Source organism: Delphinus delphis, chromosome 4, assembly GCF_949987515.2.
Source record: "Delphinus delphis chromosome 4, mDelDel1.2, whole genome shotgun sequence".
In the NCBI taxonomy this organism is placed as follows: domain Eukaryota; kingdom Metazoa; phylum Chordata; class Mammalia; order Artiodactyla; family Delphinidae; genus Delphinus; species Delphinus delphis.
The window spans coordinates 96,099,799-96,112,226 of NC_082686.1; the positions used below are offsets into that span (position 1 = coordinate 96,099,799).

At 39.9% G+C, this 12,428-nt stretch overlaps 1 protein-coding gene and 1 non-coding gene across 10 annotated transcripts in view; one reads left to right on the forward strand and one right to left on the reverse strand.

Moving 5' to 3' along the window:
• Positions 1 to 12,428, reverse strand: part of GPR160 (G protein-coupled receptor 160) — a 56,986-nt gene that overhangs the window by 3,296 nt on the left and 41,262 nt on the right. For 8 of the 9 annotated variants that reach the window (XM_060011172.1, XM_060011170.1, XM_060011169.1 and 5 more), the window contains one exon: positions 3,683 to 3,797. The gene's annotated coding sequence lies outside the window, so the exon portion shown is untranslated. Of the gene's footprint in view, positions 1 to 3,682; positions 3,798 to 5,659; positions 6,629 to 12,428 lie in introns of those variants that run through there. The other variant, XM_060011176.1, reaches the window with a different exon arrangement.
• On the forward strand, positions 7,080 to 7,204 carry LOC132425163 (small nucleolar RNA SNORA40). The gene has a single exon (XR_009519362.1). It is a non-coding gene; the product is annotated as a small nucleolar RNA SNORA40 (small nucleolar RNA).

A 12,428-nucleotide genomic window follows, 5' to 3' on the forward strand; every position in this document is an offset into this window, starting at 1 on the left:
GATGAAAGGGAAAGTCCAAAGAGAAAGAAAGCAGGAAAGGATGGAAGAAAAGGAAGGAAATTCAAGAAATTTAGCCTTAAAAAAAAGAAAAACCCACACAAATTTAGCCTTAAAAAAAAAAACAAAACACAGTTAACCCTAAGTTGTTTCTGCAGGACTGTTCAACCAGTGTTTATAACAGCAAAACAAAACCCAAATAATAACAAAAAACCTACCCATGAATGTCAACAATTAGGGATGCATTAAAAGTGATACATCCTGGGCTTCCCTGGTGGTGCAGTGGTTGAGAGTCCGCCTGCCGATGCAGGGGACACGGGTTCGTGCCCCGGTCTGGGAAGATCCCACATGCCGCGGAGCGGCTGGTCCCGTGAGCCATGGCCGCTGAGCCTGCGCGTCCGGAGCCTGTGCTCCGCAACGGGAGAGGCCACAACAGAGAGAGGCCCGCGTACCGCCAAAAAAAAAAAAGTGATACATCCGTGGGGCTTCCCTGGTGGCACAGTGGTTAAGAATCCGCCTGCCAATGCAGGAGACACGGGTTTGAGCCCTGGTCCGGGAAGATCCCACATGCCGCGGAGCAACTAAACCCGTGGGCCACAGCTACTGAGCCTGCGCTCTAGAGCCCGTGAGCCACAACTACTGAGCCCATGTGCCACAACTACTGAAGCTGATGCTCCACAACGAGAAGCCACCACAGTGAGGAGCCCGCACACAACAACAAAGACCCAACACAGCCAAAAATTTAAAAAATTAAAGTAAAAATCAAGTGATACATCCTTACGATGTACTATTATGCAGCCATTAAAAATGTTTCTCGGGGGCTTCCCTGGTGGCACAGTGGTTGAGAATCTGCCTGCCAATGCAGGGGATACGGGTTCGAGCCCTGGTCTGGGAGGATCCCACATGCCGCGGAGCAACTGGGCCTGTGAGCCACAACTACTGAGCCTGCGCGTCTGGAGCCTGTGCTCCGCAACAAGAGAGGCCGCAACAGTGAGAGGCCCGTGCACCGCGATGACGAGTGGCCCCCGCTTGCCACAACTAGAGAAAGCCCTCGCACAGAAACGAAGACCCAACACAGCCAAAAATAAATAAATAAATTTATTAAAAAAAAAAAAAAAAGTTTCTCGGGATAGGAAGACTTAGTTTTCACTCTACCTTTTCTATACTTATTAAATGTTGTTATGCCTTGTGGTTTTGTTATATGTTAAAAAAAAAAATACCATGATAAATTTCCACAGTATGTTTACTTAAGTGAAATGCAGGATAAAAAATTATGCAGCAACATGTCATCTAATTTTTTACAGATATTATACATGTATAGAAAGAGACTGAAAAGATACATATCAGGTTATTAATATGGTAGTATTATAGGTTTTTCTGATTTTCTCAAACTTTACAGAAAAAAAAGTAAGGGAGTATCAAGTCTGAAAAGTAAAAAAAACAATTTGCCTACAGGTAACTGATGATTAATTTCAAGGAAGTAGTGAGGATACTGTCTGAGGGTAAAGAAAAGAGAGGGAGAGGGCCACCAGTTCTGTTGACAGAATGAACCCTAAGTTGACAAAGAGTCTCTCCTAGTTGAGAAGAGAATTCAACTCTCTTCAACTAGGCCAACTTTTGAGCTTCTGTATTTGTCTTTTCATTGTCCAGTTTTAGCAAGAATATTGCTAAGTCGGTTTAGGCAGGATCTCTCACTCTCAATATCTGATCTCTCTTAATATCTGACCAGGTTCCTCATCCCCATCATCCTTTAGTTTAGCTGATGTCTAATCACCTTGACCTGCCTTCAGCAAGAATTCTGGTAGGTCAGTTTCACCAGAATCCCCTCTTAACCCCTGATGTTTCCTTGGTAACAGTCCATTCACTGACCTGACCCCCACCTTCCTCCTTGGGTATAAATTCCCCCTTTTCCTTGTTGTACTTGGAGTTGAGTCCAGTCTCTATACCCCCCCAACCCCAACTGCAAAATCTCATTATTGTGGTCCCCACACCTATTGCAGTCATCTTGAATAAAGTCTGCCTCATTGTTCTTTAACAAGGATCATAAATATTTTTTTCTTTAACATATTCTCATGGCCATCAATGTACCTTGTCATTAGCTAAGTTATTAAGACACACAAATAATGTATCTATTTACACACACATGTATATGTAAAGAGTTATAAAAAAGCATCCAATACCTATTTTCATAACTATAGGTTATAAAAGAACAAATGAAACAAGTTCTTTTGTACGCTCAATTTTTTCCCTATACTCAAATATACTATATAGTTTAACTTTTCCCTCTCAGAAAAAGTTCCATTCCAGATTTGATATACAGGGGCACAGAATCATGGCTGCCACCTTGACAAACACTACTGGCCTTGGATAAGGAAACCTGGGTGGAATGGTTAAGACCATATGAAATCCTTGTGCCAAGGAAAAAAACAGGCTTAGTTTTAAATAGCAAATGTTGGTTCAGAATGGGAGTGGGGAAGGGAAACGATGTGGGTTCATATTTATAAAGACCCACTTATTAAAAAAGCATGTTTAGGGCTTCCTTGGTGGCGCAGTGGTTGAGAGTCCGCCTGTCGATGCAGGGGACACGGGTTCGTGCCCCGGTCTGGGAAGATCCCACATGCCACGGAGCGGCTGGGCCCGTGAGCCATGGCCGCTGAGCCTGCGCGTCTGGAGCCTGCGCTCCGCAACGGGAGAGGCCACATCAGTGAGAGGCCCGCGTACCGGAAAAACAAAACAAAACAAAAAAAGCATGTTTAGGATAAAAGAAAGGATTATCAGTATAAAATGACTGTACCCTTTACAGTCCTATCCAAAATTAAAGCTAAGGAATCGTACTTAAGTAAGCGACATCCAAGGGATGTTTCCTCAGTTTCCATTTCACCACTGACTCTCCCAGGGGAGCTGATTGGAAGGCCAGGACAGCAGGCCTGTCCCTGCAGGAGGGAAGCAACCCTGAGTGTCTCCCAGGGGCCAAGGTAGCGAGTCGGGGGCAGCGGGTCAGCCACAGCCACCGAGGCACTAACCAAGAACCTCTTCAGAAGAAGGTGGGAGAAAGAAGACAACAAATCTGAAATGGAATATGCAAGAGAAACATAAAGCTGGAAGAAACTTCAGAGAGAAGGCCTAGGGAAGATATGCAACTTGAGGCAATAAAAAGCAGTCAGAGGGACTGTATGGAAAAATGTATGTTGGAAAATGAGGTTTTGGTCGTTTTACAATGGTTCCTGAACACCATAATCATGGAAACCAAGGAAAACTTTCTTAGATGAAAATGTTAAACCCTACTTACTCCATAAACCACTGAAAGTATTCAAAATTCCACTATTTTGTTCTTTAAAAAAACCTCCCTGTAGAAGACAAAAAGCCTTTGATGGGCTACCCGTCCTCCAATTTTCCCTTGAAAAATGTTCACATTAACCTACTGGGATGCAAAGATTTATGAAGATATGATCCTTTTCCTGCATGATGTTTTAAACTACTTATGAATCAAGTCATGCTTCATATACGATTCAAGAAGTTAATGTGCAGGTCCTTTTCAGGGCATCTTTGGGCTTGCTGTGTGATCTGGCCAGTTTAGAAGTATTAGTAGGGCCTGAGGGAAACAAACCACGACTTCTTTTCACTGACCCAGTCTCTGCTTTTCCACTTATAACCCAATTAATTCTTAACAACACACCACACTTACTTTGCTTTCTCCAGTAGGTCTTTCTTAGCTGATCTTCCTATTTTACTTCAGTTTTACTGCCTTTAAGTATCTCACTTCTGGTTCCTGGCATACCAAAATGCCATGTGAATAAGCTCTGTGTGAAAGATAGAAAATAAAATAACCGTCATTAATAGCCACCTAAATAACTGGAATTCACTGTAACTGCCTCCAGATCTCTGCTTAGAGAAACTGTAACTATTTGTAGGATTACGGCAAGTAACTTCTTTTTTCCAGCAAAAGGAAGGAAAGGGATACTTAGATTAAAAGTCACCAAAGACCCTGAGATATGGGTGCAGATAACATGGTATCCGTTTATAGAAATACTGCCTACATTGCAGTTTTCACCCACAGGTTCAGAGTCTAAACTAGCAGCTCTCAAACTTTCATTTCAGGACCTTTTGACACTTGGTGCATGTTAACGTGAGTAACATTTTTTAAAGTGAAAAATTACTCTGTTTTCCCAAACAAAAAAATGGAGTGAGCAGAGTGGCACTGTTTCACATTTCACAAATTACTGTAGTATCTGGCTCAACGGCAGACAGCTGGATTCTCATCTATAAAATCAGCTGTGATATCACACATGTAGCTTTTGGAAAATCCACTGTACATTCATGAGAGTTTGAGAGTAAAAAAGAGGTATATAACTTCATAGCATAATTACAATCAAATAGTTGTGTTATGCAATCATAGAAAAGTTTCCTAGCAAAACCATCTGCATTAAACAATAGGATGGGAAGACGAGCACAGTTAACGTTCTGGTCAACCATTACACAGAAAATGGGATTAGCACTGTAGCTGGATTTGCTGAGCCTCACAAGTGAAGAAAGCCTCTGGGAGAAATAATGTATTGAGCCTTGTCCAGGGATTTTATGTGCCTTTTATCTAATCCTTACAACAATCATGAAGGGTAGATATTATTTTTTTGCATGAGGAAATGCTCGGGGGTTAACAAGCTCATTTCCCTAGGATGTGTGACTGCTAAGCGTTGAAGCTTGAAGTTCAACCTCAGGTTTCATTTCAAAGCTCTTCAGTAAGACACAATTATGGCTCAACTCACAACTGGAAATGTAGAAAGGGATCCAATTTATGTATATGAAAGAGCTTTCCGAATAAGAGTGACTGTGCAGATTACTGGCACCCAAAGGATCCCATGAGAGCCCCTTCAGTGTTCTCTTCCCCTGCCACACGGAATAAACAGGATGTGTTCCAGACAGTACAGCTCAAGACAGTGGGACCTCTGTCAATCTGGTCCTTGAGTGACTGGAGCAGTGGAGCAAAGCCCCAGGTGATTCAGAATGGATGTACAGTGTAAGCAAGAAATAAAGTTTGTTGTATCAAGCTGGAAGGGTTTTGTGATTATATGTTATGGCCTATCCTGATGCATAAAATTCCTTATAATTCTCTGTACCCTTAACATTTCTTTAAGAATTAGCATGTATTATTTATATTATCAGAATTTATAAATCTACAGTAGAAAAAAGAACTTTGAAAAGCAGCAAAACAAATATAAGAAAACCAGCAAAAGCAAAATTCAGTTTTAATTTCCACTACATTAATTGCTCTTGACTGTATCGTTCTGAGATTCTTATATTTGCCTGTATTGGAAAATAAGGTCTTGATTCAGTGACCTGAATTTCCGCCTTAAGAAAAAGAAGAGTAAGGGAATTCCCTCATAGTCCAGTGGTTATGACTCCACGCTTTCACTGCTGAGGGCCCGGGTTCAATACCTGTCAGGGAACTAAGATCCCACAAGCTGCGTGGTGCGGCCAAAAAGAAAAAGAAAAGGAAGAGTAAATTAAACCCTAAAGTAAGCTAAAGGAAGTAAGCTAAAGAACAGAAGACAATGGAATTTTAAAAACAAACAAAAATAACAAAAAAACACAATGAACCAAAAGCTGCTTCTTTCTAAAACCCAATAAAATTGTAAACCTCCAACCAAACTGAGAAAGAACTTACCAAAATTAGGAGAGAGAGGACCTCAGCACAGATCCTATAAACATTAAAAAGATAATAGGGGACTATTAAGAATAATTTTATTCTGGGACTTCCCTGGTGGTGCAGTGGTTAAGAATCCGCCTGCCAATGCAGGGGACATGGGTTCGGGCCCTGGTCTGGGAAGATCCCACATGCCTTGGAGCAACTAAGCCCGTGCACCACAACTACTGAGCCTGCGCTCTAGAGCCCGCGAGCCACAACTACTGAGCCCCCATGCCACAACTACTGAAGCCCGTGCGCCTGTTACAGCCCATGCTCTGCAACAAGAGAAGCCACTGCAATGAGAAGCCCCTGCTCCCTCCAACTAGAGAAAGCCCGCCCGCAGCAACAAAGACCCAATGCAGCCAAAAATAAATATTTTTTAAAAAGAATAATTTTATTCCAATAAATGAGACAACTGTGATGACCCACAAATTTCTGGAAAGACATGGACTACCAAAACTCAAACAAAAAGGTCCCTATTGAAGAAATTGATTTTGTACTTAAAAACCTTCCCACAAAGAAAATTCTAGGCTCAGATGTCTTCACTGATGTATTCTGCCAAACATTTAAGGAAGAAATACCAAGCTTAAAGAGAACAGAAGAGAGAAACACATTCCAACTCATTTTACAAGGCCAGAATTACCCTTATAACAAAACCAAAGACATTTCAAGAAAACTAAATTACAAAGCATCATCCCTTAAGAATATAGAGGCAAAAATCCTTAACGAAAAAACTAAATTCATTAATATATGAAAATAATAATATAATCTAATACACCCCACCGTTTATGCAATCTTGGTTTAACATTAGAAAATCGATGTACTTCATCATGTTAACAGAATAAAGGAGAAAAACTATATGATCATCTGAACAGATGTAGAAAAAGCATTTAACAAAATCCAACATGATAAAAACTCTCATGAAAACAAATAATAGAAGGGAACTTCCCAACCAGATAAAAAGCATCTATGAAAAACCCACATCTAAGCTCAAATGATGAAAGAGTGGGCTTTTTCCTCCTAAAATCAGGAACAATGCAAGGATGTGCAGCCTACAACCCTCCTCAACATTTTATTAGAGGTCCTAGCCAGTGCGGTAAGTCATTAACAAGAAATAAAAGGCCTGTAGTCTGTAAAGAAAGAAGTAAAGCTGTCTTTAATCATGGGTGACATGATCATGTACTTAGAAAGTCTGAAACAAGAGCTACAAAAGGTAACAAGTGAATTTAGCAAGGTTGCGGGTTAATTTTTTAAAAATTGTATTTCTGTATACCAGTGATAAATAATTGGAAAATGAAATAACATTTGCCATAGCATCAAAACTATGGAACATTTAGGGATAAATTTGCCAAAGCACAGGCAAGCACAGTATTCTGAATATTTTAAACATTGCAGAAATGGCACTTGTGTTTGCTTTTGTGTAATTCGTGGACAAAGACTTACAGACAGATGCAAAAATAAATCCTCCTTTGTAACCCAGAGCTCATTCTTCAGTATGAGTTTTGATACAGAAGAAGGAACATGATACTTAAAACAGGTTCAAGTGATAGGGGTATTTACAAGCATAAAGGTTGCTTCCAGGACTATAAAATTGATAATTTAAAAGCATAAGATATAAGGGAAATTATCAGCTATACTGATTTAGTACCCTAATTTTAATGTTGACATGAAACAAAGATGGCTTCTTTTTTAAGGCTTGTATCTTGAGAACACAGTGTCTGGACTTTAAAAAGGTACTGGCATAAAGGAAACACTCCCATTTACCATTGCAACAAAAAGAATAAAATACCTAGGAATAAACCTACCTAAGGAGAAAAAAGACCTGTATGTAGAAAACTATAAGACACTGATGAAAGAAATTAAAGATGATACAAACAGACAGAGAGATATACCATGTTCTTGGATTGGAAGAATCAACATTGTGAAAACGACTATACTACCCAGAGGAATCTACAGATTCAATGCAATCCCTATCAAACTACCGATGGCATTTTTCACAGAACTAGAACAAAAAATTTCACAATTTGTATGGAAACACTAAAGACCCTGAATAGCCAAAGCAATCTTAAGAAAGAAAAACAAACCTGGAGGAATCAGGCTCCCTGACTTCAGACTATACTACAAAGCTACAGTAATCAAGACAGTATGGTACTGGCACAAAAACAGAAATATAGATCAATGGAACAGGATAGAAAGCCCAGAGATAAACCCATGCACCTATGGTCACCTTATCTTTGATAAAGGAGGCAAGTATATACAATGGAGAAAAGATAGCCTCTTCGATAAATGGTGCTGGGAAAACTGGACAACTACATGTAAAAGAATGAAATTGGAAAACTCCCTAACACCATACACAAAAATAAACTCAAAATGGATTAAAGACCTAAATGTAAGGCCATACACTATAAAACTCTTAGAGGAAAACAGGCAGAACACTCTATGACATAAATCACAGCAAGATCCTTTTTGACCCACCTCCTAGAGAAATGGAAATAAAAACAAAAATAAACAAATGGGACCTAATGAAACTTCAAAGCTTTTGCACAGCAAAGGAAACCATAAACAAGATGAAAAGACAACCCTCAGAGTGGGAGAAAATATTTGCAAATGAAGCAACTGAGAAAGGATTAATCTCCAAAATATACAAGCAGCTCATGCAGCTCAATATCAAAAAAGCAAACAACCCAATCCAAAACTGGGCAGAAGACCTAAATAGACATTTCTCCAAAGAAGATATACAGATTGCTAACAAACACATGAAAGGATGCTCAATATCACTAATCATTAGAGAAATACAAATCAAAACTACAGTGAGGTATCACCTCACACCGGTCACAATGGCCATCGTCAAAAAATCTACAAACAATAAATGCTGGAGAGGGTGTGGAGAAAAGGGAATCCTCCTACACTGTTGATGGGAATGTAAATTGATACAGCCACTGTGGAGAACAGTATGGAGGTTCCTTAAAAAACTAAAAATACGACCCAGCAATCCCACTACCAGGCATATACCCTGAGAAAACCATAATTCAGAAAGAGTCATGTACCACAGTGTTCATTGCAGCACTATTTACAATAGCCAGGACATGGAAGTAACCTAAGTGTCCATCAACAGATGAATGGATAAGGAAGATGTGGCACATATATACAATGGAATATTACTCAGCCATAAAGAGAAACAAAATTGAGTTATTTGTAGTGAGGTAGATGGACCCAGAGACTGTCATACAGAGTGAAGTAAGTCAGAAAGAGAAAAACAAATACCATATGTTAACACATATATATGGAATCTAAAAAGAAAAAAAAAAGGTTCTGAAGAACTAGGGGCAGGACAGGAATAAACACGCTGATGTAGAGAATGGACTTGAGGACACGGAGAGGCAGAAGGGTAAGCTGGGACAAAGTGAGAGTGGCATGGACATATATACACTACTAAATGTAAGATAGCTAGTGGGAAGCAGCCACATGGCACAAGGAGATCAGCTCGGTGCTTTGTGTCCACCTAGAGGGGTGGGATAGGGAGGGTGGGAGGGAGAGGCAAGAGAAATGGGGATATACGTATATGTATAGCTGATTCACTTTGTTATACAGCAGAAACTAACACACCATTGTAAAGCAATTATACTCCAATAAAGATGTTAAAAAAAAAAAAAAGGTAGTGGCATAGCCCAATGATATGTACTGTTCTAGGCTGTGATAGCTTAGGAGTAATCTGATTTCAACTTAATGCATGTTTAGAGGGTGTCTAAAATTCAGAACCAGTCAGAGCCGTCTCCTCTGACCCTAAACATGGTCCTAAAGTAAATTGCTTGAGGAAATTGGATCCCAAAGATTACAGATGGGGAATTTTTAAAGTGTGTCCCTATTCTATGGGAGATCAAAGAAGGTGACCTAGAAGAATTGTGGACTGACTGACATGACAACTGTGGACTGAGCAAAAGTTCTTTTTGAAAGGGCTATCTTATCTTGAAGATTATGACTCAAACCTTGGAGGAACTAAGTGACTGGCAGTGGAAGGAATCAGAACATGTGAAATTCCTTCAGAATGTATTGACCTAAATAATTTTGCCTGTTTTATACAATTTTAAAAAAAATCCTTTACACTTACAAATAAATAAATAAAATATTTAATAAAACAGAAACTAAAGAAGATCTAAATCCATGGAGACATATATGATGGATTGTTAAGACTCAGCCAGTTTTTTTTGTTGAAATTGGCAAGCTGACTGTACAATTTATATGGAAATGTAAAGAACCCAGCAGAGCCAAAATAATTTTTAAGAGCAACAAAGTTGGTGAACTTACACTACCTGATTTTAAGACTTGCTATAAAGGTATAGAAATAAAGAGGGGGTATTAGCATAAGGATAGTCCTATAAATCAATCAAACAGAAGAGAATCCAGAAGTAGACCCACATATTTATGGTCAATTGATTCTCAACAAAAGTACAAGGTAATTAATGGGGGAAAGGATAGTCTTTTCTAAAAATGGTGCTGGAAACCATATGGGAAAAATTAACCTTAACCCTTACCTCACATCATACACAAAGTAAACTCAAAATGGATCATAAGGCTAAATGTAAAAGTGAAACTGAAATTTTTAGAAGAAAACAGGAGAAAATCGTTGTGGTCCTAGGTAGATGTATTAGTTCCCTAGGGCTGCCATAACAAATTACCACCGGGTAGTCAAAAGAAAAGAAATTAATTTTCTCACAGTTCTGGAGCCCAGAAATCTGAAATCAAGGTCTCAACAGAGCCATGCTCCCTTTGAAGACTCTAGAGGAGCATCCTTCCTTGCTTTTTCCAGCTTCTGGAGGCTCCTGGCATTGTGGCTTGTGACAGCATAACACCTATCTCTGCCTCCATCTTTACATAGCCATATACTGCCAAATTCTCCTCCATAGGGACTGCTGACCATTCTTTTTTTTTTTTTAATTAAAATTTTTTATTTATTTATTTTTGCGGTACGCGGGCCTCTCACTGTTGTGGCCTCTCCCGTTGCGGAGCACAGGCTCCGGACGCGCAGGCTCAGCGGCCATGGCTCATGGGCCCAGCCGCTCTGCAGCATGTGGGATCTTCCCAGACCAGGGCACGAACCCATGCCCCCTGCATCGGCAGGCGGACTCTCAACCACTGCGCCACCAGGGAAGCCCTTGCTGACCATTCTTGAATGATGGTTTAACGTATTAAATTCTAAGTTGAAGGTATGTACTCTTTTGTATTCTAAATGTTATTGTTAATGAGAAATCTGTTGTCAACTGCTGTTTCTTAGAGGTATGGCAGAAACAGTTAGTGGTTTTCAAAACCTGTGCTCTCTTCTCTTCCTGAAGCCCACAGGGGACCTATATTTCCCAGTCTCCCTTGCAGTGAGGTATGGTCACATGACTGACCTTTAGCCAATGGGATGTGAGCAGACATGATAGTAGCCCTTTCTGGGCAAAGCTCATTCCGCCTTCCTACGGGCAACCAGAGCAACTCTGCAGGACACATGGTGAAGGCAGCCGGGCTACCATCAGCCGGGTCCCTGAGTATAGAGGGATCCCCAATGCCCTGAAATATCCACCCAGGACTGTTATATGACAGCAATAAACTTGTACTGAATTTGAGCCACTGTATTTTTTACCTATTTTTACAGCATTTTAGCCTATCCTACTTAATACAAAATACTTCTAATTGCTTCTTTTTCATATCCCTTCCATCTTGCTGCATTTATGTTTCTGCTTCTCTTTCAAAATTTTTATCCACTGTAAGCCTTCACTGTATGTTTTGCCTACTTCTCAGCCTCCTAAAAGTATCCTTAGCCAGAGCACTGACTTACGAGATGTGGTACTGTGCACATACTCGTATTATAGTCATTGATGGCTCAACTACCTTGCGATTCATCACGGCCCAGGGGCTTGTTCTGCCAGACTAGGCACAGAGCCAATCATTCTCCGATCTGAACTTCCTGCTTACAAAATTAGCCTTCATTTGACATTGTCCAGTTTGTTAAGTACCTAATTTATCCAGGTTATTTTGACTTCTGTTTCCAGTATTCTGGCACACAAATATATACACAATACATCAGTAGTCATAAAGTTTATTTAATGGGACTGGGTCCCAGACTGACCTCTGAAGGGTTAACTGGTAAGCGCTATCCTGCACCAGCACCACATCCTTGATGTCTCTGACCTTCCCACCATCTGACTGGTATCATATAAGCTAAACCATGTTTCCCTGGGTTGTTGCTGATTATGTTATTCATAATTAAATCAACAGCATGAGAAAGTCAAGACATATGTGCCCTGTTTCCTCCAGATCCTTACTATGTTCTTGAAAAAATTAGGTTACATTGATGAGATTTGGTTTTCCATACAGCTATCATTAATTTTTACCCAATGCCCTAGGTTCGCTTATAAATTAATATTCTGGTGATGTATATTTTCACATATCCCTCCCTCACAGTGTGACTGTGTCTTATTTATTGCAAATTCCACACATATATATTCATCTCTTCATCATTTTGGTGTGAACACACAGATTAATACAAGTACAGTGTTCAGAATTAAGGAGAAGGGAGTTGCATACCTTGTATTAATTGCTTTTGCCACCAAATTTTAAGAAAGATAGCAATAAATAGGAATATACCTAAAGAAGTCAACACATAGGGGAAAGGGATTCACAAGAGTAATAGTTAAAGGGTTACCAGATTGGGAATTCTTCAAAAGGAGGACATGTTAGTTTGGGAGCTAGTGTTTGCACCACCACC